Genomic DNA, 25,914 nt, shown 5'->3' on the forward strand with positions numbered 1-25,914 from the left:
TTTATCTAATATTTTGAATTTTTATAAATGAAAAAAATTCAATTAAGTGGATAAAAACGTCGTCTACTCGCCCACGGAGCGAATGGGCGTCACACCCCGCCCACAACCCGCCATGTGGGTTGGCTGCGTCTGCTCTTGCCGCTGAGCAAAGCTCGCGCAGGTGAGCATGCTCGTCGCGATGGCTACCGTTGGGCTTGCTCTAAAATCTATTGTTATGTAATATGATGAGGAACTATAAATTTCTAATATTTTCATATAATATTACTTACGAGTACTAGAAAAAGCTTCTATTTTTCAAAATTAAAATTGGAAGTATTACTCTCCCATCCCATAAAGTTTGTTTCAGTTTGACCTGACGCAGATTTTAAAAAATTTGTTGGACTTTGTATTACTTGGAAGTGTGTAATGAATAAGAGTCTTATATTGAGGAGATTGAGGAGTGTATGTAATGCCTATTTTGGGTAGATTTCAAGTGAAACAAACTTTGAGAGACAAATAAAAATTATAAAATTGGACAAACTTTGTGAGACGGAGGAATGGTATATATAAAGTATTTCTGATTTGTATAATACTTAAAAATTCGAGCTGAATCAAAATAAGACTATTAGTTTCGGATATATGAAAAAGATTTCCGGTAATACCATGAAACTAAAATCCGCACTATGCCACTATCAATATAGGAGTACTTTTTCTTTTATGAGTGAATTACAAAAATGGTTCCTAGACTATAGGTTTATCTCGCATGTAGTCCCTGAACTTTAAAAATATAGCCAGACATTCATGGACTAAGGGTTTATTTCGAAATTGGTCATTTTGGCTATTTTTTATCCAAAAATGCCCTTTTGAGCATTTGGACAATTTCGTCTTTTCACATTTTAACTGTTTCAACATGATATTATTTCAATGATATACTAAATCTGATATTATTTTAAAATTATCTTCTTCTTCCCTTTGCCATCATTCTCTTTGTTTTTTTATTTCAATATTTAAATTTCATATTTTTATAATAATAGAAGTCATAATCTCTACTAGTAATCACTTGGTGGGTTACTTACTTTTGTCTTGGAAATTCAATCTAGTTAACCGTATAGAATTACAAATTTGGCCTCGAATTGTCTGCGGCACGGCACCCTTTCTGAAATATTTTCCCTACCGGCCGTGAATCGATTTTGCAGTTCGAACTCATATTTTATTAAATAAATTCACTTTAAAAACTAAACACAGTGACACACTGCATTCTAGGAATATAGCCCAAATCAAAGATACTGGTTCTAGGTAAGGGTATAAATATAGCCGCGGGTTGGGGCGACGGCGGGGCGGTTTATAGTGTGTGCAACGTCCGCCCCAAGGCGGACGAACTTTGCGGGTCGGACGGCCATCCGGCGTCTTCAGGGCGAGGACGCGCCGGTCCGGCGGGGGCGGGGCGGAAGCGGGGCAGCCTATAGTGGGGGGCGGGGCGGGGCGGACGTTCTTCATTTTTTTATATATTTTTTTATAATTCAATTTAATTTACCTATAAATATACCCCATTTCACTCATTATTTTTACACCATTTCAATTCTTTACTCATACTTTCTCTCACTCAAATTTTTGGATTTCATTTGTATTTAAAATGGATAATTTCTGGAACGACGCATGGAATTTCCAGTACTTTAATACGACGAAAATTTAGTGTTTAATTTTAATTTCTTCACGTATAGCCGTTTTCTTCTAAGTACGTATAGTCCGATAAATTTAATTATAATTGAATTAACATAAATGAAAAAAAGATTGGGGACCATAGTGGTAGAAACAAATTTTTGGGCTATGGACAATAAATTTGGGGCTATGGAGAAAAAAAGTGGTAAAAAAGTGTCTGCCTTATAATGGACCCTCTAAGAGTGTCCACTATGGGACGCCCGCGGCTATAGCGAGAGCTTGTCGCGTGTTTGCTTTAAACACGCGAGAGGAAGACGCGTCTCTTCTTTAATACACGCGAGAGGAATATGCGTGTTTTACTTTAAACACGCATTAGGCTGATGCGTCTACACTTTTAAAACACGCGAGAGCTTCACGCGTGTTTAGTTAAAAGACGCGAGAAGCTCTCGCGTCTTTACCATGGCTGGAAACTTTTTTTTTCAGGGTCCAAATGGCGGATACATTTTGCCATAACGTCCCTTTTTGGAATTTTGCCGTTCAACTTCTGGAGAGTATAGAGCTGCAGCCTTCTCCACAATTTCTCTTCTTTCAGTAGCTAAACCGATTACTTGAAAGGTATTTCATGATTTCGCGTCGCTATTCTTGATTGTTACTTTTTTTTGTGTTTACTGCTGCTTCCTTCCAATTTTATTTGGTTTTATCTAGTGTTACGTGTTTAAAAATTGAATCTTTGCGATATGAAGATAGCCATTTTACGTGTATGGCCAGCATAAAATATGTTAATAGTTGCTCAGCAGACTAAATATAGAAAGTGCTCCTACCCCATTACTTATACAATCTTGACACATACTCATTTTTACCTTATTTTATATTGAGTTGTTTCTGAGGTTTATTTTTCTGTTTCTTCTTCTGGTAGCTTCTGTTGTTAATGGGAGAATGCCTTTTTCTTTAATGGGATTTTAATGGAGCAAATGTTGTTGTTTCCAATTGTTGTAAATGTTATTGGCTGACTGCTGTGTCTCTACCTGAATTTTGAGTTCATTTCAGAAGCCAACTGATTTATCAGCTTTTAGTTGGACAGATATTGGTGGCTGAATATGCCAAGACATTTTACCTCGGTTAGACCACTTTGTATATTCTCTTTTAAACATCGACAGCTTAAGGTAACATCAATCTCCTGACTATTTATCTGCCTGCTTATTTGATAGGTACACTGTTGATGACCCCGGAGAGGCGGAGAGCAATCTGGGCAATATAAGGTAACATTTTGTCTCGTGCACATGGCTTGACTTGAATGTTTCATCGCTTTGATTGGTTTATTTGGCCTTCTCTATTCATCAGTTATGATAATTGTACTGCAGATTTCGCCTTTCTCTTTCAACTAGCTACACCCTTTGAATGATCACAAGTAGACCAAATCTATTCATTATTGGCACCACATCTATGTGGAGTAGATAATTAGTGTTGCTTGCAAGATATTTCTGTTGTAGTGAGTTTGATTGACCTTTGACACAAAAGCTCAGAAAATATCTAAAATTTGTATTCCATTTTTTATCATATGCCATAGTTGAGTATGAGGTTCTTTTTTTAAATCAGCACTTGTAGTTTTATTAATCTGAAAACTGTTTACTTCCTAGATTAGTTTAACTGTTGTAATTATTTATGGATCACTTAAAAAGATAAAAACATGTTGTTTCAAGGAGTGGCTTGCGTATATTTTCTTGTTGCAATATAATGAAGCAAATTAGTGCGCACCAGAAGTGGTCGAGCCTGTCTCACCTGGCCGTTGTGGTTTGTATTTTATGCAGTCTGGTGTAGGAGAACAGATGAGCTTGTTGATGGGCCAAATGCCTCACACATAACTCCAATGACCTTAGATAGGTGGGAAGTGAGGCTGGAAGATATTTTCAGAGGATGCCCTTTTGATATGCTCGATGCTGCTCTAGCAGATACCGTTTCCAGGTTTCCCGTTGACATCCAGGTTCGATCACTTTGCCAGGACTTGTTTGTCTATGCTACCTCTTTTGACTACATTTTACTGTTTGCTGTCGTGCGTGTGAGCTAATGTGCGTGTACCTTGGCTGCGACTGAGACCGTCTAGACGAGATAGAGGCCAACGACTACAACAATTTCACAAGGAGGGCTTATGTTGGCAAACCACACAAGATTTTGGCTTTGCCACTTGCATATGCTAAGGCTCTTGTTCCTCCAAGAAGCTCTGCTAAAGATTTGATTGACAACTATATTATTATGTACATGACAAATCATGGCAATAATTAACCCTTTTTTTTGTTTTTACATAACGTTATGCTTGCTTGATTTCATTGTGTTTAATCTTGGATCGTTGCACAAGCAAAAAAAATTAATTAAACAATCGTGACCAAAAAAGGAGTCAAGTAAGCCTCTGAATTTTATATATTATCCTGCCTTTTCTATACTTAGAGCATCTCCAGTGGCGGCCTTTCGGTAGGACGTCGGGTCGGACGTGCGGAAGGGCGTTGGGGACGTCCGCCATTGGAGCGTTGAAGGTCGGATACGGACGTCCCGTGAGAACGTCGGCGCGACGGGCGGGCGGACGTCCGCCATTGTGGCGTCCAGTAGGACGTCCCGTTTTTAATTTTTTTTTTATTAGTATGTAATTTTTTTTTCGAATCATGTATGTTTTTTCCGATGAAGTTGTTAATTTTTCCCGTTCGTATTCTCGGTCAAATTTTATTTCCATAAATATAAATTGTTTTATTTGTAAATGTATGATTTTTTTTTTATTGCGGGATGTCCTAGTGGGAAGGGCGATGAGAAGGGCGGATTGTGCAGGGGATGTCCTAGTGACGTGGCAGTGGGATGGGAAGTCCTAGTGACGTGGTAGGAGGTGTTTTTGGGATGTCCTAGTGGATGCCCTAATGGACATCCGCCCACTGGAGATGCTCTTAGTCGCCAAATTTAATTACTGTTATATATTAACATATCTATTAGGTTATAACATAAAAGGTACTAATTAATAATGTGGGCATGCCTAATCAACTAGTGTTTGAGCTGAGTCTTTATTTATTATCTGTTATGAATTTAATAATTGGTAAAGGAGTGCCTAATTAATTTAAGTAAAATAATTGGCAAAGGATTGCGTGATTAACTAACTAATAAATAGGGGTTAATTTCTCAATTGGATACTAAACTATTACTAGTCTTGTATCAAATTAGAGTACTAAACTTTATTTTGTTTCAAAATAAAACTAATCTTATATTTTTATAGTATCATTTAAAATTTTAATAGTATATATTTTTAACTTAATTTGTTTATTTATATTACCAATATTTTACATAAGCTCTTTTATATCATTTAAATTTGACCCATCATTTTTCCTAGTAAGCCATATATAAAACCTAAAATTATCAGATAGAGAAGGTAATCTCTTATATATTTATGATTTATGAACAATGTTCAATATATTAAAGGAAACTACCGGCTTATATAAACATTTAACTAACTCAGTTGGTTTGCAAAGTAAAACTCTTACTATAATTTATCTCTGTCAAAATATTTGTTGATTGATCTTCAATGTTATTGAGGAGCACAACACCATACTACAATTTTTTCCATAGTAAAATCTCAACATGTTTGCTTTAATCACATTGAAATGAGTTTTTAGATAGTATATTTATTCCAGTCTTGTTAAGACATCTTATTATATTAATTATTACTATTAATTAGCAGCCATGGGGGATGTCTATGTTGTGGATTCATATATTATGGGCCCAATAATAGCAGAAGTTTATTAAAAGCAACTTATACAAATTCTGGGCCTTGGTTCATGAACAGTTTAAAGCCTATCCCTCAATGGGAAAACTAACGGTTAGAAAGGAAAATATGTAAGTAAGGAAAATAGGTAAGTAAGGAAAAAAAATTAATTAGGGAATGAGTATTATGGCAAATCTTGCCAATTTTATGTAACCCTTGGCCTATTTAAAGGAGGCGTACCTATTGTAATTCTCTGAACAAGTTGAATGAATAATACTCATATCTTTCAACATGGTACTAGAGCAAAGGCTCATAACAAAATCATCATAGCCTAATACCTTTCCCGACCAGGAAGGCGGTTATTTTCAACCTGCAACATGTCAGACGATGAAGAGAAACCAAATATGGAGGAGACACGATTAAAGATGAGTAAGAATGTTACTCTGGCCGTTAAACTCAACGGGATGAATTATCCCCTATGGAAACGGCTGATGAGAGTAGCCATCGTGGGAAGACGAGCAAACAGGTATATCACCGGTACACCGCAGCCGCCGGAACCTGGAATGAAGGGGTACACAGAATGGGAGGAAGCCGATATGACAGTGTTCTCATGGATAATTGACAACGTCGAAACAAAAATTGTTGTCGACTTTGCACATCACCAAACCGCGCAAGCTCTGTGGGAGAGCCTACAAACTACATTCGAAAGTACTGCAGATACATATCTGTTGTACGATCTAGAGGAAAAGGCAGGCCGAATCGTGCAAGGGGAACATGGGCTAGAAACATATTGGCGACATCTCCACGGAATCTGGGTCGAAATTGACCGATGCCAACATCAACCTGTGGATTGCTGCGACAAGGGGATAAGCCAACTTCGAACGTATGTAGCAACAAGACGACTGTTCAAATTCCTAACAGGCTTTAATGCAAGATATGACGGGATCCGAAGGGATATTCTCAAGGAAACCTCGTTGCCCTCAGCCGAGACCGCATACGGTCTGGTAAAACGAGAAGCTACGCGGTTGAAAATCATGCCGGCAGCAGACATCGATCTCCAGACCGGCGCAATCAACGATGGATCATCATCGGGCCAAGTCGGACACGGGTTCGCCGTCAGAAACCAGCCACCACCGCGACCAAAACAGCCACCACCACGAACCGCCGCGCAACAGCCCAATCGCCAAGGCGGTTTCAAACCCGACAAATCAAAATTTTGGTGCTCTCATTGCGGAAAACAAAAACATACTCGAGATACATGTTTCCTCCTCGTTGGATTTCCGGAATGGTGGGATGAAAATCAAAAGGCTAAAGCTCGATTAGCCATCGGAGTCGAAGATGGAGGCGGATTATTTCTGCAAGGAGCAGGGAATAGGGAGATGACTAACACCCGTGGGAGAGCAGGAGATACCGGTCCTCAACCGGGTGGAGGCGGCAGGCCCGGCGAGGCAGCCTTCGCGGAGAAGAAAGGAGGCTGGTCATATGGAGGTAACGGATTGGGGTTGAGAACCCCGATCCCCAATTTGATTTTCAGAATAAACCCCAAAGCATGAGTAATTTAATTTCTGGTCCTTATAGTTCAGAATATATGCAATATGACCCGGGAAAATTACAGTTAGGACCCCAGAAAAACTATATTCCACGTTTGACCCCAAAACTGTCTGAAAGTTCCGTCTTAAGCCCAAATCGTTTTGCACCCTTGGAAAATATACCTATTGCATGCATTGCCCAAAGTAAAATTGACCCTAAGGAGAGTGAATGGATTTTTGATTGTGGGGCAACTGATACTATGACCTACGATCTGAAAAAATTTTGTGAATTTAATGGGGCAACTAAAAGCCAAATTCAAACTGCCGATGGAGAGTTGACCGCTGTGGGTGGGAGTGGAACCATTGAAATATCCCCAACCATGAAGCTTACAAATTGCCTCTATGTGCCAAAATTATCTCATAAACTTATGTCTATCAGCCACGTGACGAAAGAATTAAATTGTACGTTACTAATGCATCCAAATTTCTATGTATTACAGGATATCAGGACGAGAAGGATAATTGGGCGTGGCACTGAGCGTCAAGGTCTTTATTATGTGGATGAGATTACTCAACAAGGTGGCACCGCGATGCTTGCTCACGGATCTGCAAATCGAGAAGCTTGGTTGTGGCACCGCAGATTGGGGCATCCATCCCCGGGGTATTTAAAATTGCTTTTTCCAAAGTTTTCCCATTTTAAGGATATTACTTGCGAATCTTGTGTTTTGGCAAAAAACCACAGACAATCCTTTAGATCAAGTGATACTCGTGTTAAGACTATTTTTTCTCTAGTGCATGCCGATGTTTGGGGTCCAGCTCCTATTGTTGGTGATCATGGTTTTAAATATTTTCTCATTTTTATGGATGACTGCACTAGATTGACTTGGGTATATTTTTTGAAGCATAAATCTGACGTTTTTGAAAAATTTACCCGTTTCTTTACGATGATCCAGACACAATTCCAAACCACGATCAAAATTCTTAGATCCGATAATGGTAGGGAATTTTTTAACAAAGACATGACTGATTTTTTTAAAGAAAATGGGTTAGTTCATCAAACTACTTGTCCTTACACTCCTGAACAAAATGGTGTAGCTAAACGAAAGAATAGGATAATCCTAGAGGTCACGAGAACCCTGTTTTTTGACTCAAATGTTCCTAAATTTTTATGGCCCGAAGCTGTTGCCACTGCTGTCTACCTGATTAATCGTTTGCCTACAAAAATTTTGGGTATGAAAACTCCTTTGCAGACTCTCGCATCCCTTACTGATATTCCCCACCTCTCATACTTCCGCTCAAAATCTTTGGTTGTTCCGTTTATGTGCATGTACCGAAACACGAAAGAGGAAAATTTTCTGCATGTGCAATAAAATGTGTTTTTTTGGGGTATGAGGTAAATCAGAAGGGCTATCGACGCTATCACCCGGGGTCTAGGAAGGTTATAACAACCATGAATTGTAATTTTCTAGAAAGTGAATACTTCTATCACACCCAACCTCGGGGTCAGGGGGGGAGTGCTGTTCAGGAGGAGTGTGATAAAATTGGACCCCTCAGTTTTCCGATGCCACATCCAAGTATCTCGAACGTGGAACCAACAGAACAAGCTAGTGTCACTGCCGAGTCAGTCACATCTGCTGTAGAGCCTCCTCAACTGCCTACGCCTGAATCGAGTCCTCCTCCAGTGATATCCGAGGTAATTCCTGAAACTAGCTCAGATAATACAGTTATTACTCCTGACACTTTTGGTGTAGACGAGAATGTGAATGCAGCAATTGATGGTGATACCGGCCGCTATATACTCCCCAACAGAACTACTCGTGGGGTCCCGGCTAAGAGATACAGTCCTGAGAGGATTAGTAGAAGCCGATATTCTATGGCGAATCTGGCTAAAGCAAATCTAACAGAGATGGCTAGGGCGTTTGAAGCAGCACTTTACGAAGAAGAAGAAATCCCATATACGGCCGAGGAGGCTATGAAAATTGCTCATTGGCGAGAAGCAATGCTAGTAGAAATGGAGGCTCTGATGAAGAACAATACATGGGAAGTATGTCTTAAACCTGATGGAGTTCGAACTGTGGGATGCAGATGGGTCTTCACTATCAAACAGAGGCCAGATGGGTCGATTGAAAGGTATAAGGCGAGACTTGTGGCCAAAGGATACACTCAGACTTATGGAGTTGATTATGCTGAAACATTCTCACCGGTAGCAAAAATGAGTACTATTCGAGTGCTCTTCTCAATAGCGGCAGTCAGGGAATGGCCACTACATCAGTTCGACGTGACAAACGCATTCTTACATGGGGAACTGAAGAAGCCCATTTACATGGAGCCACCACCTGGATTTGTTGGAGATTTCGAAGGAGGAAAGATTTGCAAACTAAAACGAACACTATATGGGCTAAAGCAGTCACCTAGAGCTTGGTTTGGGAGATTCTCTGAGGCAATGAAGAAGTATGGGTATGAACAAAGCAACTCTGATCATACATTATTCTTGAAGAAAATAGAAGGAAAGATTACATGCCTCATCATCTATGTAGATGACATGATTCTCACGGGAGATGATGAAGAGGAAATAAGCAAGCTAAGGAAGAATTTGTTTGCAGAGTTTGAAATGAAGGACTTGGGATTACTAAAGTACTTTCTGGGTATAGAAGTGCTAAGGTCAAAGAAGGGGATCTTCATCAGTCAGAGGAAATATGTACTTGACTTGTTAACCGAGACAGGACTACTGGACTGTAAGCCAGCAGATACTCCTATGGTTCAGAATCATGGTCTGCGGATAGTTGAAGGAGCTGAAGCCACTCACCGCACGAGATATCAACGTTTAGTTGGGAAATTGATATACCTATCCCACACTAGACCCGACATAGCTTATGCAGTTGGAGTAGTTAGTCAGTTTATGCATGCACCTCAAGTAGCTCACTGGGAAGCAACACTGAGGATTGTTCGATATCTGAAAGGGACAGCGAACCATGGGATTCTATTCGAGAATCATGGACATTTAGAGATTCATGGATTCACGGATGCTGATTGGGCAGGGAACCCAAATGACAGAAAATCAACTGCTGGATATTTTACCTTTGTGGGAGGAAATCTTGTCACGTGGAGAAGCAAAAAACAGAAAGTGGTAGCCTTGTCAAGTGCAGAAGCTGAATTTCGAGGGATTAAGAGTGGGTTGACTGAGATTCTGTGGCTGAGGAAATTGATGACTGAGTTGAACTTAAACTCACAGAAGTCATGTAAGTTGTTCTGTGATAATAAGGCGGCAATCAGTATATCTGAAAATCCAGTTCAGCATGATCGGACAAAACATGTCGAGGTGGATCGACATTTCATCAAGGACAATATAGAGACCAAGACGGTAGAACTTCCTTTTGTGAGATCTGAAGATCAGTTGGCGGATATACTCACGAAAGCTGTCGATGCAAGAAGCTTCCATGAGGTATTGGGCAAGTTAAGTATCGGTAATCCCATTACTTAACTTGAGGGGGAGTGTTAAAAAGGAAAATATGTAAGTAAGGAAAATAGGTAAGCAAGGAAAAAAAATTAATTAGGGAATGAGTATTATGACAAATTTTGCCAATTTTATGTAACCCTTGGCCTATTTAAAGGAGGCGTACCTATTGTAATTCTCTGAACAAGTTGAATGAATAATACTCATATCTTTCAATACTAACGAAGTCTAACAAATTACTTCAAAATTTAATCGAACATCGAATTTCAGCTTTGTAAACTTATCAGAAGGAAAAATTAAAATAAATCCAACATGAATCAAAGAAATATAATAGGAGTATTTCTTTTTAGAATTTGTTCGACGTTTATAATCAAATAAATAAACAAAATAGATATGTTAAAAAAATCAGCGGTTCGGTTCCAAACAATTTTTTGAATAACATTAATAGACTAATTCTCTCTGTTCTGTCTTCTAACTTATTTTGTTTATGTTGCATTTACGTTGAAGGATTCTATGAAATTACAATGATACTTCCACATATATATTATGTTTGACTTAGGGGAATGATTAAAACACCCCAACTAATCAAGAACCATAATGATAAGAATTGATTTCAGATTACTTTCCCCATTCCTTTCGTCATGGTATTAATTATGATGATTTTGGTAATTGTGCACTTTTAAAATAGTTCTCCCTCCGTCCTAAGGTAGATGTCAAACTTGGGAGATGACACAAGATTTTAGGAGATGTTATTTTGTGTGTTAAGTGATGAGAGAAAATATAATTTTATAATTGATGTGAGAGGAAACTTTTCCAAAAGAAGAAATGTGACCTCTTTTGTGGGACAAACTAAAAAGGAAAGTGTGACATCTACCTTGGGACGGAGGGAGGACCATGTTATTCTTTTCGTTTTCACTCAAAATTAAAATCGAATGATATTTTCGAATCTAAGACATTTTGTCATGACGCATTAATCAGTCTATGGCCAACATACACATATTTTAATATTCTAATTATAAATGAAATATAAAGGGAAAAAGTTATATAGTAAAAATTAGGCACAACTCGTTTCAAACATGCTTCTCAACTAAAATCGGCAAATAAAGCATAGAAAATCCAATAATCCATGTTTGTCATGTGTTAGCCTCAAAACATTATTAATTGCTGGAGGTATTGATTTGATCTTATCAAAATATATATTTTATCTGAACTTTGAATTTCAAAATCTTCCAACTTTAACTGAATAAGTTAAACCAATAGAATACTTTCAAATATCTATTCCCATTCCCTGCACGACAATATTATTGTAATTAAAAACAGCAACATGTGAATGAAGGAAATATAGTACTAGTTCATGTGCCACACCCTTTCGTCCACGTCATTATCAAATACAAATTTGTGGTTCATATTTTATATGATGGATTTTTGTATTTAATAATTTGATTCTTCTAGTCAAGAAAGTCCAGAGAAGCTTCAAACAATTCTTACCATCTAATTTATTAATGAGTTTCTGCAGTGTGTTTTGCATGTATTATTTTCTAAAGGTTTCAACTGCCTCGTCTTCATCTTGATCCACTCTCGAAAACGTGTATATCTTCTTTCATTATATCAAAACTCTGAATCATGCTTATTTTATTTGTTTTACATCGAATTATTTTTTATGTCTTCGGAATATCAGGTATTAAATTCGCCACGTCGTCTTGTATAGAGGTTGATTGCCGCATAAGTTTGTTTGGTATGTGTCAAATGGTACATGCGTCATATTCAAGAGAGAAAGCAATCGGAGGCTAGGTATTGTATTGAATTGGATTATATAGAGAACCCCTTTAAATAGAGTGGAGTAGCCAATGTACATAGTAAGATTATTAATACATAATATTCTCTCAATCATGTCAATATTCTCTCAATCACCTAATTTGTGCTATTGATTCTAATTGCAATCTGTTGCAATCTTTCCTTTCTAAAACCCCCCTCAAATTGAGTGGTGGGGTCTCCAATACTAAATTTGCGAAGGGCATCTTCAAAGGCTCTCGTATTCACCGCCTTTGTCAACATGTCAGCCAGCTGATCTTCTGAGCGAACAAATGGTAGCTCGACAATTCCCTTTCAATATTTTCTTTGATAAAATGTTTGTCCACTTTGACATGTTTGGTTCAATCGTGTTGAACCGGATTTTCTGAAATACTTATGGCGGCCTTGTTATCACAGTATAGTCGACACTCCTTTCTTGGAGAGAGACCAAGTTCTTTCATCAACCTTCTTAGCCACATTATCTCAGTTAGTCCACTTTTGATACCACGAAACTCGGCCTCGGCACTAGAAAGAGCCACCACTTTCTGTTTTTTACTTCTCCAAGTTACCAAGTTACCCCCAACAAAGGTAAAATACCCTGCGGTTGACCTCCTATCATTCAGATTTCCCGCCCAATCAGCATCCGTGTATCCATGGATTTCAAGGTTTCCATTTTTCGAAAATAACACTCCATGTCCTGTTGTCCCCTTCAGATATCGACAAATTCTAAGAGCTGCCTCCATATGATCTATCTGTGGTTTATGCATGAACTGACTCACAACCCCTACGGCGTAGGCAATGTTTGGCGTAGTATGCGATAGGTAGATGAGCTTCCCAACCAGTCGCTGATATCGACCTCGATCGGTCAACTCGGCTTTATCATTAATCTGCAATCCGTGATTAACTGCCATGGGCGTATCTGCCGGTTTACACTCTAGAAGCCATATTTCTGCAAGAATGTCCAGAATATATTTTCTCTGTCTAAAAAAGATCCCCCTCTGCGATCTCAACACCTCGATCCCAAGGAAGAACTTAAGATCCCCTAAGTCCTTCATCTCAAACTCCTGAAACAGGTTCCTCTTCAAATTCTCAATCTCTTCCAAGTCATCACCTGTGATAATCATGTCATCGACATATATGATTAAGCAAGTGATTTTATCTCCTCTCCTTTTCAGAAACGGAGTATGATCAGAGTTACTCTGTTTGTATCCATAACTAATCATTGCCCTGGTGAACTTCCCAAACCATACTCTCGGGGACTGTTTAAACCCATATAAAGTCTTCTTCAGCCTACATCCTTCTCCTATCCTGAAGTCTGCTGCGAATCCTGGAGGGGCCTCCATATACACCTCTTCTTCCTTTTTTAGCTCACCATGAAGAAAGGCATTCGTCACATCAAATTGATGCAGTGGCCAATCTTTATTTGCCGCCACAGACAATAAGACTCTAATTGTATTCATCTTGGCAACTGGAGAGAAAGTCTCTGAATAATCTACCCCATATGTCTGGGTATAGCCCTTTGCGACTAGCCGTGCTTTGTATCTCTCAATTGAGCCATCTGGTCTCCTCTTGATAGTGAAGACCCATCGACATCCTACAGGCTGCTTCCCCTTGGGTAAGATGAACGTTTCCCAAGTATTGTCCCGGATCAGTGCATCTATCTCCTTTTGCATTGCCTCCTTCCAGTGCGTATGCCGCATAGCCTCTTCCCATGACTGTGGAATCTCTTCCTCTTCATACAGTGCCTTCTCAAATGCTTGAGCCATTTCTGACAGATGACTCGTAACTAGGCAAGCCACAGAGTAGCGGGCCTTCCTGTTAATCCTCTCCAGGGTATATCTCTTTGGCGGAACTCCCCTGTTGGCCCGGTGGGGAAGAATGTACCCTCCTGTGTCGGGATCAATTCCTTCGACTTCTTCTGCCCCACTGATTTCCTCATTCGTGTTCATCACCAGTTGGCATGTTTCAGTTATTCAAAAGCATGCTTTAATTCAAGTTATGAGCATGATATATGTGATAATTACGCGAATAGAATTTGTCTTAATAATCTGCTAAATAGATCTAGTTCTCTGATTTATTTGTGCTTCCGCTGCCAACCCCATCAACCTCATCAAAAACTTCGATCTCTTATCATTGAGGAGTCCACAATTAATTATGAACATGATATAATGTACTCCCTTGGTTGTTAATAAGTTTGTTGTTAATAGAGACATTTCTGTTAAATACAGAGATTAAGAATAATTATGTGTTAAGTGGATGGTGAATAAAATAAGAGAGATAAAGAAATAATAATGTAAGAGAGAGTGTTACTTTTTGTAAAAAAAAAATAGAAATGACAATTATCTTGGAACTTTACAAAATAGAAAAATGACTGAATTAAGAGCATCCGCAGCGGTGAGCAGCGGCTCGTCCGTCCGTCCGTGCCAGCTGTGACATCTCTAACCCGAAACATGCATCATTTTGCATATTAACATATTTATTTTAATTAATTATATGTGTCATGGAATATTAAGTGGGTACCATATATAGTAATATTTAAGGTTATGATTGTTGAAAAGAAAAATATATATAATAATAAAATCAATTACGCATATTATGTAATATTGCTTTAAGTACTAAATAGTTATTCTAAATGCATGTATATGTATAATAATGTGTGCATGTATTTATATATGTATACGTACTAATAGCCTAACTAAATTTCTTTATGTATTTGTTTTAATATTATTTTACTATGACTTTTGTTTACACTTGTTTGTATAATTAATTATAGCTAAGATATATGTAATATTCTATTTTAACTTCAAGAATGTGAATCCATTTAACAAAAGGTGAGTATAGGGCGTGTAAAATTTTATTAAACTACACGTATATAATGTGTATGTAAAGTAGATAAGCGTGACCTTGTAAATTAGCTCTATTTGTATTTATTTATATAATCTAAAATAATAAGTTTATTTTTATATAAATATGTATAGGAGAGGGCACGTGTAATTCCATGAATTACTGCACGTTTTGTGTCCTGGTGGATTAGTTGAAACCATATACAAGTGGATTAATTAGCCGCCATTAGTATGCTCACATATATATACACATACGAGAGAAAAGGGTGTAAATTAGAAAACGAAAAGGGACGAACGGGAGAGCAGAAAGCACATGGTTTGAGAAGAATAGATTCATAAGATAAACGTATGCGTACATATTTTATGTTAAAATTGATCGCCAACTATGTACTTATATATATTTGCATATTTAACCGATCAAAATCTTGCAATTCATATTAATAGGATCGAGGGTGGTAAATTAGAAGACAGTCGGGAGTTTGAATTATTAATAATGTTTAGACAGGTTAAAATTTTGGTTAAACAATTTTTATAATAACTATGATGAGTCTAGAGGTATCTTGCATTTTATGGAGAATTTAGGAGTTTTTCTACTATATTTATAAATTATTTGAACCATATGACCATAAACTGTCGAAATTCTGGTAAATTGCTTTATTTTCGTACGTTTGATCAGAATTATTATGGGTACTTGAACTAGAGATAAAATCAAATATATAATTTTTAAATTAACTATATGGTTTTCAGGTGTTCTTGAAAATTTATGATGAATTAAAGAGTAGAATACTATTTATAAATATTGCTTAGAAAATGTTGCCAGAAACTGTCTGATTTTGGCAGTCTGTGGGAAAACGAGAATATCTCCCAAACTATTAGGAGTCTTTAAGTAAATCTTGTTGGATTGTAAATTAGACTTCTATGGTTATATGAATATGTTAAGCAAAACCTCTAAATATTTCCGAATGAATTATTAGCAGTAGTAAAAGTTGGTCCAGTGCAGTAAGGATTAGAAGCTAAAAGAATAAAAATGGAAATACTTTATGTTTTATATCTAGGATGTTAAAATAATGATAATGAAAAGAGTTTAGCTTATAGTAATATTTTTATTTATCAATTAATGTGTGTACATAGGTCTATGAAATTAAATGTGTACTAATTGTATAGGATCAAGGAACGTAGATCGGGAATCAAGAGCTAGTGTTCGACCAGATTACCTATCGTGATAAGGTGTGTATAAATCACACTTTTAGTTTTACATGTGTTATGTGGTTGATTGTTATATGTTGAATTGGAGTGAATTATTGGATTATATGGTGTGAAATTGATATGATTATGAATTATTTGATTTTGATGGTCGAATATGATATGAATATTTGATTGCTAAAATGGACATGTTTGTTTAGATATATTGGATAATTTGATGGAATATGATATGGATATGTTATTGGTGCAAAGGATATGTTTATGATACCGATTATGTCAATCGTTGGATATATGTTTATGATACCGATTATGTGAATCATCGGATTAAAGAGGATCTGTGACGGTTTTGCCTTGGATCTGAAATCACAGTGGATATATTGGGACCTTCGGGTCAAACATATTGGGACCTTCGGGTCAAATCACAGTGGGACCTTCAGGTCAAATCATAATGGGACGTACGGGTCAATCATAATGGAAATCTCGGGCAGATACCAGGCTTGACTGTAACAATATAATAAACTGAATAGAGTGGCATATGCATATGAATACGAAATGGTTTGTTTTAAAATTATGTTATATATTGTTTCTGATTATATGTATTGATAAAAGAATATGCTTGATGTTTGTATCATGTGAGATTTAAGGTGGAAATTTATATATACTGAGTTGTGGCTCATATAAACCACTAATTTTTTTTCAGGAATAAGAGCAGTAAAGTTTTGACTGACGTGGGTCATAGGAACTCCACGTGTTATCAGGTTCCGCGGCTGACGCATATTGGCAACCTTCTCCTCCTCATCATTTTGCATGTAGATAAATGTATAGTATATAGAGTGGTGAGAGGGTTCCACTACTGTGTAGAATGTTTTGAAATATGTACTGGATAAATGTTGAAATTTAAAATTATATAATATGGGTGTTCTATGATTTAGACACATGTATTGATTGCCTTTTTGATAATGGATTTATTTATTAAAAGAGTATACGTCAGAGGGGTTGAGGTGTGACACCAGGGGCGCGGCACCGCCTGCTCGCCACTGCGCTCTTGCCGTTGGCGCGGCGCGGCGCTGCTCTTAGCTAAGAGCACGTCCGTGCCAACGAGCTGCTGACGTGGCGCGTTCTGATTGGCCAACGACATTTCCGTTGGAAATTCATTTTTTCTTTTTAAAAATAAAAAATAATACCAAAAATTAAAAAAATATTTTCAGATTCCCAAAAATATGGCTGTTTTTTTTACCGTTTTCCTGGAATTTTTTTGATTTTTTTGATTTTTTATTCTCAAAATCATCGATAAATACACACATTCATCATCCATTTTTCACATCAAATCATCTCCCATCCATCTCTCATTCATATTTTTTCATACAACTTATCTACATCTTCATCTCTCACTCAAACCCTTTCAAATGTATTTCACCAATCTCATTGCGGAAGCGGAGCGCGAAGAACAAGAATACTATGAACAATATCGTGTCGCCTATGAAGCCTATGTCGCCGCGAATACCCCCGCCCCTCTTCCTCGACCAACTAGATCAACTCGCCGCTACATCCATCGTGACCGGGAGGGGGCCAACGAAAGGCTCGTTGCCGACTGTTTTTCCGACCAGCCGTGGTTTCCAGAAGATTACTTTCGGCGCCGTTTTCGCATGTCAAAATGCTTGTTTATGCGTATTGTCAACACATTATTCGCCCGTATTGAATACTTTCAAACAAGTACAGACGCAACCAGTCGGCAAAGTCTCTCGGTGTTGCAAAAGTGTACGTGTGCCATCCGACAACTTGCTACTGGGCAAACGGCTGACCTCTTCGATGAGTATTTGCATATCGGTGAGTCAACTAGAATCATTTGCCTTAAAAAATTTTGCGACGGCGTTCGTTCAGCTTTCGGTGAGGAATTCCTTCGGGCACCCACCACCGACGGTTGCTTCGTCTTCACGAAACAGTCCATGGTTTTCCCGGTATGCTTGGCAGCATTGACTGCATGTATTGGAGGTGGAAGAATTGCCCTACTGCTTGGAGGGGGCAACACTTAAGCAGCCACAAAGGCGGCGGTCCAACACTTATCCTTGAAGCAGTCGCCGACTACCGCCTATGGATTTAGCATGCATATTTTGGTATTGTCGGATCCAACAACGACTTGAACGTGCTCTATTCTTCACCGCTCTTCAATGATGTTTTGAATGGTGCAGCACCGGTGATCGACTTCACCGTCAACGGAAATGCATACCACATGGGTTACCATCTCGCCGATGGTATCTACCCAAGGTGGTTGACTTTCGTGAAGACGCTCAGCAACCCGCAAGACCCGAGACGGGTTCTTTTTGCGCAGCGTCAAGAGTCCCCTCGGAAAGACGTCGAAAGAGCTTTTGGGGTCCTTCAAGCCCGATTCAACATTGTGAAGGCCCCGTCTCGGCTGTGGTACGTGAAAAATATCGCACACTAGCTTTTATAGCTGACGAAGGACTGATGGCTGACGAAGGACCGATGGCGGCTAGCTTTTACGACGAGGATGAAGCCGGAAGCTCAACCGCGAGGTCTCCCCCATGCCGAGGTGTGCATACGACGGTGGGCGAGAAGATCGAAACACGGAACACAATGCGCGATACCCGAGCCCACATTGAGCTACAAGAAGACCTAATCGAACACATTTGGACGAAATTCGGCCACGAGTAGTGGGTTTTTTAATTTTATTAATTTTATTATGTAATTTTTAATTTTTAGGATTTTAATTATGTACTTTTTAATTTTTAGGATTTTAATTATGTAATTTTAATTTTTGTAATTTGTAATAGTATTTCGGATATTTTTAATGCATTTTAATTTTGTGGAAATGTTTTTATTTAAATTGAATAATAGAATGGTGGGACCCTTGAGTTTGTCCTTGTGGAAGAGCACGGATGTGGGTGTTGTGCTCTTGCCTAAAAGCAGGGAGTAAAAGTGGGTTCGGGCCCACATCCGTGTTTGTTGGCAAGAGCACGGATGGGGATGCTCTAATGGAGGAAGTAGAATTTGAAGTATCCTTTATTGAACAGTCAGACAAGCGTAAAGTCAAACGCCAATTGCTTAATTTCAGTTTCTTTGCAATTTCTATGCTGAATATATGAGAAATTATGAATAATACAAGTACTATATTTCTCCTCAGTTTCCTTGAAATCAACTCGAAATAATGCAGATATTCAATTATTTGACTAACAAACATATTGTGAATAATTCCATTCTCTGTCTCCTAGGAAGTTTTCTAATAGTAGGGCAATGTTATATTTCCTGGAAACTTTTACTACATTTCTTCTAAGAAAATCATTACTACTTTCTGTGTATAAGAAATATTGAAAACATAGTGAGTGGGAGCCAATAGTTTTTTTTCCTTGATCATATCCATAATATTTGTGTCTCATTGCCTGTTAATTTCCGTGACCCTTCTGTATACCTTTATTACTTATTTATATATTTAATTATTTAATTTAATCTGAAAGCTCTTGTAGGTCATTGATGTAATTTACAGTCTTTATCTATAAGAATTGTCATACCCTCTTACCCATGTTGTATTACATTTGATGTTAAGAGCATGCGCAGCGGTGGCGTCCCATGTTGTATTACATTTGATGTTAAGAGCATGCGCAGCGGTGGCGTCGGACGCCATCCGCCGCCGCTGCGCTCGCGCCGCTGGCACGGCGCTGCTCGATGTATCGAGCACGTCCGTGCCAGCGGACGCACACGTGGCGCGCTCCCATTCGTCAACGGCATAGCCGTCGTGTTTAAACATTTATTATTTTTTAAAAAAAAAATCGGTTTTTTTATTAAAAAAACCGATAAAAAATAAAAAAAAAATTCACTTCCCCAAAAAAATATATCCGTTTATAACCGTTTTTTACACCTTTTTAATTTTTTTTTCATTTTTTTACCCCAAAAATACACACTTTCATCTATAAATACCCCCAATTTCACCCCAAAAATTCACATCAAACTACACAACTCTCATCATCATTCTCCAATATTCATTCTCTCATATCCATTTTCATCTTCATTCTCTCATACCCTACAACATCACTATGTCCGGCCAAGACGATAACCCTTCGGGCTCCCACGGTTGGAACCCCGAATAGTTCGGTTCACTACCGTTTCCTAGTCCGGAAACGGAATATTCGGCCCCTCCTCTCACCCAAGATTCGGGCGTTCCGGGTGGCTACCGGCCATACCCAATCGACGATCAAGGTGCCTCCGATGGGCGCTACGGGTGGACACCGGAGCCTAGGCCTCGCGCCCCTTCCCAAATGCCGACTCCTCCATCTCGCGCCGGTGTCCGCACACCGTACTCACCGGCGGAGATGGAAAGATTGTTCAAGGCGTACTTGGAAATCTCCGAAGATGCGGTGGTTGGAACGAACCAATTCGGCGATCACTTTTGGTGGCGCGTCTCTAGCCGGTACAATGCAAACCGGCCGCCGGGAACGATCGAGCGCAACGAGAGTATGGTGCGCAACTGCATCGGCCGAGCCAACGAAGAAATTGGCAAGTTCAACGGCTATTTCATCCTGGAGTCCCGGAATGCCGGGAGCGGCTGAAGCGAGGTCGACATCATCACCGCCGCGCTGAGCACCTACCAATCCATGAACGGTAAGTCGTTCAAATATCTTAACGTTTGGCAGGAGACGCGGACGCACCCGAAGTATAAGGGAGGCATAACATCCTCCTCTAGCGGCTCCTCCAAACGATCAAGGTCGGTAGCCCTATCCGACTCCGGCTCGGAAAAAGTGGCTAGCCAACTCGCCGGAGCTAACTTGGGTAGCCCCGACGCCGGACCGAGCGGTTCCCAACGCCGCCCCTAAGGAAGGAAGAAGGCGGCGGCCAACCGTCGTCGCGGCTCGACTCCCGAAGCCGCTCCCGCTCCCTATGTGCCACCTCCACCCCCGAACAACTCGCTGTGGAAGCTCTTAAGCCAACTCAATATGGCCGATAGGTCATCTATGACCCCCACGCAACTTGAAACACACGAGACCATGATAAAAAGGTCTCCAAAAACAATTGGGGTTGATCCCGCCGGATGCGTAGTCTTATTAGGAGTTTAATTATGTAATTTTTAAATTTTATGATTTTAATTATGTAATTTTTAATTTTAAGGAGTTTAATTATGTAATTTTTAATTTTTAGGATTTTAATTATGTATTTTTTAATTTTATTTGTAATTTGTAATATTTATTGTGGTTTTTAAATGAATTTTAATATTATGGAAATGTTTTTGTTTAATTGAATTTTATATTAATTGTGCTCGTCCTTGCGGAAGAGCACAGTTGTGGGTGTTGTGCTCTTGCCAGAGAGCAGGTATGAATAGTACCGCCCGGGCCCACATCCGTGCCGCTGGCAAGAGCACGGTTGTGGATGCTCTAATGTTGATGGATATACTATATATTTAATCTTTTGTAATTATGGTTGTGCCTAGAAATATGTATCCATCCATTGGACGTCGGCGAGGTAAGGTATTTAATGATCCAAATAATAATCCTATTAGAAAAGTAAAAAAACTATATTTTTGGGTAAATCTTCAAGAGAGTTTCAAATCAGTCAAACTTACTCTAAAATATAATTCAGAAATATCCTAAAATAATAACGTCCAAGAAAATTTAATAAGTCTGCAATTATGAATTTGAGATTCGATATTTTCCAAAATTTTATTCTTGTTACATTTGTTAAGCTACAATTTTAATTGTCCACAAACACAAATGTGCAAGAAATCATATGCACGCAAACGTCGAACACAAACAAATTTACTCTTAAAGCAGAATGATGTGCTACCTATACATGATGTGAGCTCTTTATATTAGCAACACTCTCGTTTGACACATGTTTAGTGTTGTTCTTTTTTATTTATATATTTATTTTGATTCTAACGTTGAAAAATGTTATTGAAATTTTTAATTTCACAAAATTCATAAAAATCAAAACTGGATTTGCTCGTTTTCACTATAATTTCAAATAAATTCATAAAATAAAAAATCAAACTTTGATTTTTATGAATTTTTTTAAAATTTCAATAAATATTTTTAATATATTACAATTAAATTAAATATATAAATTAAAACGAACAACATTAAACGTGCATCAAATGAGAGTGGTGTTGACATAGGACATGTAGCATATCATTCCTCTGCTCTTAAATTATTCCTTCAAAATAAATATTGGTAACTTGGTATAGTTGCAAGGAGTAATATACAAGAAATGAAAATATACAGAATGGACAAAAAAAAACAGTCGTGCTTCACAGAATTTCCAGTCAAAAGCAAAATGAGTACTCTTTCAAAACTACTTTTAAAAGACATGAAATCAATTGGAAATGGGGAAGAAAAAAACATTCAACAATAACTAATTAAACTAGCTCTTAAAAAAGATACAATTGCCAGGAAAAAAAACGAAATATATTTGTCCTTTAATTGTGGTTTAATTGAATTATGTGTGGTGGGTCAGTCGCATGGAAAGGTGTGGCTAGACAGAAATTCCTTTATTCAATACAAATTCACGTTGGTCAACCTTTTTTTTATTTCGTTTTAAATTGCAACAACAAATTTTTTATATTTATATATCTTGTGTGTGGGAACGAGTAGAAAATGTAAAACCAATTAAGTTTTAAAAAAACAAAATAGAGGTAGTTACAAGAATCTTTGTCTTTTTTTAAAAAAATCTTGGTGTCAAATTAGTATGTATCAACGGAAAAAAAATTCAAAATGGGAGCATCTTTATTAGGAACAGCGTCTGACTACTTGTTTTAAACTAAAATGTGATGACAAATAATATCTATATATAATGTTCATGTCTTATTTTTATACTCCAATAGTTACGCAACTTGTAATTAAACATAAGAAATAAAAAGGGGAGATTACTAGAAAATGAAAATAGAGACATTGAAATAAAAGTAAGTAGTTATATGTATGTTGTGTAACACACTGATTTTTAGTTCCTTTATGTCTTTGTGTTTAACAAAAATATAATAGCTTGACAAGTTGTTCTAAAGAAAAGAGCACGGTGATCACATAGAGATAGTATGAATACGAGACAAATTAATTCATATCACTCACACTTTGATACAAAAGACTCCCCACTAAAAAAAACTTTGACAAAATTTTTAGGTCATGTTTGGCTGAAAGGATTCTTCTGAGAAAGTAATCTAATTCCTTAAATTTTAAATTCATTTATTTGTTTCATTTTTTAATTAAACTGGGAAAGTAATCAAAATCCCGAGAACAAGGAAAGTTAGTACAACTTTCAAGGATTCTAAATCCCAACTTTTCTTAGGTATTCTTTTTCCCAGTTTTAGGATTCTTACATACTTATTTAATGCAATATATTATTACTCCCTCCGTCCCACAATAATTGTCACACTTCATTTTTATCATAAATGGTAAGTATGTCTCACATTCCACTAACTCACTTCACTCACATTTTTATTATAAAACCAATATAAAAAACTGTGTCTCACATTCCACTAACTTTTTCAACCAACTTTTCTTTACATTTCTTAAAACTCATGCCCAAAATTAAGAGTGACAATTATTGTGGGACGGTGGGATTATTGTTGTTGTTGTTGTTGTTATGTTTTAAAAATAATAATTAATCATTTATTAACTAATTAATAATTATAATATAAATTATATAATAATAAATACTAATTATTATTTTATAAATTAATAATTGATCAATAAAATTGTAGTGAAATTTTAAATTATAAAATTTATTTAATTATAATATTCATAAATATTATTATAATAATAATAATAATATTAATTATTATAATCATTTATGATGATTATAATACTCCATGTAACTATAATTATAATTGTATTATGATCCATATTTAAATTACTCATTATAATAATAAATATAATTGTATAATTATTATCATTTGGAATTAATAAGTTACTAAAAAATTTATTATTTTTCTTCTTTATAAATAAAATAATAATAAGTATATTTTTGGTTTGGTGTTTAAATCAAATATAAAATTTAAAACTTTGATATTTTCCAAACACATGAAAATAAAGTTATTGGGAATTATATTCCCGGAATTTATTTTCCCAGGGATCATTTTCCTTATCAACTTTATTTTCCCGCCAATCAAACATGACCTTAAGGTATTATTATTTTTATGTGACATTATATTTTATTAATACATGCTAAATAGGGGTGTGCATTTTATTTTAGTTCAAAATCCAAACCGAACCGAACCAGAAAAACCGAAACCGAAAAATCGAAAACCGAACTTAAAAAACTGAAAAACCCGAACAAAATCGAAAAACCTGAAAAAAATAAATATAATATAAATATATATTTATATATGTGTATTTTATTTTATTTTATATATACTAATAGAATATTTATATATAATATAAAATTAATAATACATATAATATATATTATATAGTAGAATATATTAAAAGAATATATATATTATATATAATATAATATATTAAATTAATAGAATATATATATATATAATTCGGTTTTTCGGTTTTTCGGTTTTTTTCTTCGCCCGAACCGAACCGAACCGAAAAACCGAAATTTTTTTATTTTTAAAACCGAACCGAACCGAATTTCAAAATTTCGGTTTGGTTCGGTTCGGATATTCGATTTCCGGTTTTTTTGCTCACCCCTAATGCTAAATAAGATATTTTAGTGTATACAAAAACATTCGCAAGATTATATTGGTAGTATTATTCTTGGTATATGTGTTGGATCCGATTTATATATTAGTTGGGTATATATATGCTTCACAACTTCCGAAGAATATATTATTTGTTTAATATTAATAATAACAAAAGGTACATGTGGCGCACATAAGTTGGAGTGTTGGACAAAAACTAGGTTTCGAATTAACGTGAGAACACAAAACTATATTAAATATTTTAATCATTAATATCTATGGTGAATATATCTCATTGTTATATATGCTTAACCAGTTGGAATATCATAAGGTGATAGAGAGCATAATTTAATTTTTTGTTATAGTCAACTTTACTACTAATACAATTATTTTATGCAATGAATACAAGAAAATAAGTAGAAATAAACTAAGTTTATCTTATTGAAGAGAAATGTTCAAAGCAATAAAAATAACGAATAAAATTAGACCATCACAAACAAAGGGTCAAGCAAAAAAAAAATCAATAAAACCAACACCCATCAACCCATCCTAAACTCCCCAAAGTCACTATCTCCACACCCCCAACAAAGCAACAAAACACTAAGCCTAAAAAACAACTCATGCAATGTTCACCTTATTAGTCATCTCTTCCTGCAGCGCTGGAATTTGACCAACCCTTTCCATCCATGTTCCAAAAGGCAACACACTGGAATATGAAATTCATTTAACAAAAATAATAAAACTGAAACGAGGTACTTCCTCCGTCTCTTAAATTTTGTCACATTTTGATCGGACGCAGATTTTAAGAAATGTAATGAAAAGTGAATTAAAAAAATTAGTGGAATGTGGGTACTACTTTTACATATTAGTTTTATAATAAAATGTGAATGAAAATGAATTAGTGGAATGTGAGGTTCACTACCAAAAATGGTAAAAAAAAAATATGACAAACTTTGTGAAACGGACGAAAATAGAAATATGTGAGAATTTTTCATGGATGGGGGAAGTATCTATACATATATAAAGGGGGAGTTTTGAGAAAATTAACCAAAATGCCATTATGAATATTATAATAAAATTTGATAATTTGA

General features: G+C 36.7%; 1 pseudogene; it reads left to right on the plus strand.

Moving 5' to 3' along the window:
• Positions 1-2,128: 2,128 nt before the first annotated feature.
• LOC121784375 lies at positions 2,129-4,191 on the plus strand (annotated as a pseudogene).
• Positions 4,192-25,914: the final 21,723 nt, after the last annotated feature.

This window comes from Salvia splendens, chromosome 21 (genome assembly GCF_004379255.2).
Source record: "Salvia splendens isolate huo1 chromosome 21, SspV2, whole genome shotgun sequence".
In the NCBI taxonomy this organism is placed as follows: domain Eukaryota; kingdom Viridiplantae; phylum Streptophyta; class Magnoliopsida; order Lamiales; family Lamiaceae; genus Salvia; species Salvia splendens.